Source organism: Desmodus rotundus, chromosome 4 (genome assembly GCF_022682495.2).
Source record: "Desmodus rotundus isolate HL8 chromosome 4, HLdesRot8A.1, whole genome shotgun sequence".
Lineage (NCBI taxonomy): Eukaryota > Metazoa > Chordata > Mammalia > Chiroptera > Phyllostomidae > Desmodus > Desmodus rotundus.
The window spans coordinates 132893539-132897163 of NC_071390.1; the positions used below are offsets into that span (position 1 = coordinate 132893539).

Here is a 3625-nt window from a genome sequence, read left to right on the forward strand (position 1 = left end):
ATTATTTGTGTAAGAGATTAATAAACACGTACTGTGAAAAAGGTGATGATTTATTTATTAAAAAGATGATTTATTTCATAAGATGGTTCATGAAAAACTTGATTTCAATAAAATAATGTAGCTTTTATAAAAGATAAAAAAGATGCTGATAAATAGATAAATTATAAAATACCTTTCAAATACTTCCCTTTTTTGTACTTTCCCCCTTTCAATTGAATGTGTGATGATACAATTCTTTTGTGTTCCTAAATACAAACATCTGTTCAAAGAGAAATGCCCTTTTAATCATCTCATTTTGAAAGAACACATAGCTGACACATATTGGCAGATTCATAGAGACAAGCAATTCTATATGACCTCTCTACAGTACACAGAATACTGGAGGTTGATTAGAAAGCAAGACAAAGAAGAACATTTCAGTTTTCAGTTCAGGTTGATGCAAAAAAAGAAAAGCCCCCCAAATCTAAAAACCTTTGTATTTCAGGAACAACCACAACAGTCAACTAAAATATTGATGTGTGGACATATTAGAAGGTTCTTTGTTCACTGATACACTACTCTACTTACAAAAGTATTACCACGATATCTGAAAATAAAATATTTTCCTGGGAAGATCACCTGCCTTTGTCATCTTAATATGGTCGTGGTTCCTCGGTTCTTTCAGTGAGGCTTCCAAATAGCTTAATACTTTCCTGAATCTTATCAACACTAATTTATCACAAAAATTGTTACTTTCCTTGCATTCATTTAGCAAGTGTTTATAATTTAATTCCTTGAGTAGTTTCTCTAAAAATAATTCTTTCAAAACTCTTAAGCCTTTTTGCCAATTAAAATTTTTCTATTTAATTTATGAACATAATTTCTTTCTCAAGGCCACTAATTATTTTCTCTTTTACATTTATAGCCTGATAAACAGTTAATTTTGTTCTTTCAGAGATGCATTGTTTTTGGAATAGTCATGAATTTTTGCAAAGCACAGGTGGGTAGAGCATGGACCTCATGCTGCTGCTGCTTCTGTCATGGTTCTTTATAAAACAGAAGCACTAAATACAGCAATTAGAAAAAAGCAACTGTCAAATAAAGGATGAATAATTATAATTATCAAACATTTAGAAAACTTGGTAAACTTTCTAAGTTATATAACAATGGCTAAAACCCTACTTTAATTTAAAGCGTGCTCACACTAACTATATATAATAATGCTCTGGCCCTTTCCTAGCACACTCTTTGTTCTTGGCCAGAGGGCAATGATGATTTGCCCTTTAACACCATCCATATGGATTTGAAAACAATACAAAAGGAATGTGATAAAAAGTATTAAAATGAGTTTCCTTAAGAGGTCTAAATTGTATCTGCTTATTCATTACAATAAACAGATTCTCTGCTAAATAGGAAAGAAATGGCAATTAAATGTCCCAGAAATCTATAAGCTTGTAGATGTTAATCTTGGAAGAAAAGGTATACGATAAGTTTTTAGTATATATTAAAACTCCTGATATTTCTCTCTATAGACTGAAAAGCAAAAATCAGAAAATCTATACATAAAATAATTTTGTACATTATTAACAACAGTACTAAAGGGGCAGAAAATAGTTCAAACATAGATTTCCTTTTCTTTCTTCCTTTCTCTCCTTTTCCATGTGCCTCTCCTTCACCCTTCTCCCCATCCTTCTCCCCTTTTCCTCATGTTCTCTTTCATCTTTTCCTCATCCTTCACTCTTCTGATTCTCTTCTCCCTCCTTTCCCCCATGGACTTGTTCCTTCCCTCTGGAGCCCATTCTTCATGTCTTTAAAAGGATGAACAAGTAGATGCCAAATTCCACATATTTCTTTTGGAATTCTGAAAGATCATCTAGTTCTTGAACATGTAGCATCAAGCTGGGACATCCATGAAAGAGATGTAACTTAGATTTCTAGTGAGTTTTCTGCCTCCTCTAGACCCTTTTTTCTCTCAGAAAAAGCTTGGAAAAGGGCTTGATCAGATAGTTCACAGAAGAAGAATTACAAATGTCTTATCAACACAAATAAAGATGCTCTCTGTTACTTGTGCTAAGAAATGCAAACTAAACCATTAGTGAGTTGCCAAGTTAAGGCTATCGGACGAGTGAGCTTATAAATTTGAGAGAAAAAAAGAAGAATTAGCCTGAGTGTGGGAAACCACATTCTCATATACTGTTAATGGGAATATAAATTGGGGCAACCTCTTTGGAACAATGTGGCCATAGCTTAAAAAAAAAAAAAAAACCCTTAAATATACACATCCTATGATCCAACAGCTCTATTTTTAGAAATTTAGCCGACAGAAACTTTACACACATGCAGAAAGATGCATGTATAGGGGTATTCACTTCATCAGTAATTTAAATATAGAAAGACCATGGACAAGTTAAGTGTTCAAGATAATTCAAATTGTGGCATATTAGTACAATGGATATTATATAGACTTTAAAATGATGGTGTGGACTATATGTAACAATAAAAATTGTCTCTAAGATGTTAAGTTAAAATATAAAATAAACTTCAGAATACTGTACAATGGACTTCCATTTGTGTATTTAATAATATAGGCAAATATATATGTGTATATACACACAGTTAAATGTGGTATATGATCCTTTATTAAAAATTATAGAAGCAAAGCTAGGTATTAGTAGCAGTTGTTGCCTTATTCACTATTTTATTTTCACATAGACATATATAATTTTCCTGTTAAATGTTTTATCTAAATACCATCTGAAACTCTAGCTCTCTTTGCCGCATCTACTATGAGGATGAACATTCTCAGCAAGCAGACTGTCAACATTCCAGAAAATGTCAGCAGTCAGCATCATTCTGAAGAGACACAAAGTTATCGTGAAGGGCCCGAAAGGCACCCTATGAAGGACTTCAGTCTCATCAATGTAGAACTCAGTCTCCTTGGAAAGAAAAAGGACAGGCTCTGGGATGACAAGTGGTGGGGAAACAGAAAACAACTGGCCACCATTCACACCATCCGCAGCCACACACAGAACACGAGGAAGGGGGTTACATGGGCTTCTGTTACAACACGGGGTCTGTGTGTGCCCACTTCCCTATCAGCGTCATTGATCAGGTGGACGGTTCTCTTGTTGAAACCAGAAACTTCTTGGGCAAAAAATGTATCCACAGGGTTCAAGTGAGGTTAGGTGTTGCTTGTTCAATATTTCAAGCCCCAAAAGTGTGTTGATTCTTGAAGGAAACAACATTGAACTTGTATCATATTCAGCTGCTTTGATTCAGCAGCCCCAACAGTTAAAAACAAGGACATCAGGAAACTTGTGGATGGTATCTCTGTTTCTGACAAAGGAACAGTTCAGCAGGCTGATGAAAAAATCAAAGTTGCCCTGCTATAGAAATAGCAAGACACCGAACGATTCCTCAGACTTATTTGTGATATTTTAAAGATGAAATAAAAGCTGTGTATTGAAAATAAATAAATATTAAAAACTATCTGAGACTCTAAAACTGAAATAAGACAAAAATATTTTTCCTTAATAATTGTCCATATTTAATTACTTAAATATATATAAATAAATATACTGAAAAAGAAAATTTATTTCATTTTGCAAAAGTATTTTCACATCAAGTACTGCTATTAAGTAACCAA

At 33.5% G+C, this 3625-nt stretch overlaps 1 pseudogene; it reads left to right on the forward strand.

Annotated features, from left to right (window-relative positions):
- Positions 1-2771: 2771 nt before the first annotated feature.
- LOC128780763 (large ribosomal subunit protein uL6 pseudogene) lies at positions 2772-3371 on the forward strand (annotated as a pseudogene).
- The last annotated feature ends 254 nt before the right edge of the window (positions 3372-3625 follow it).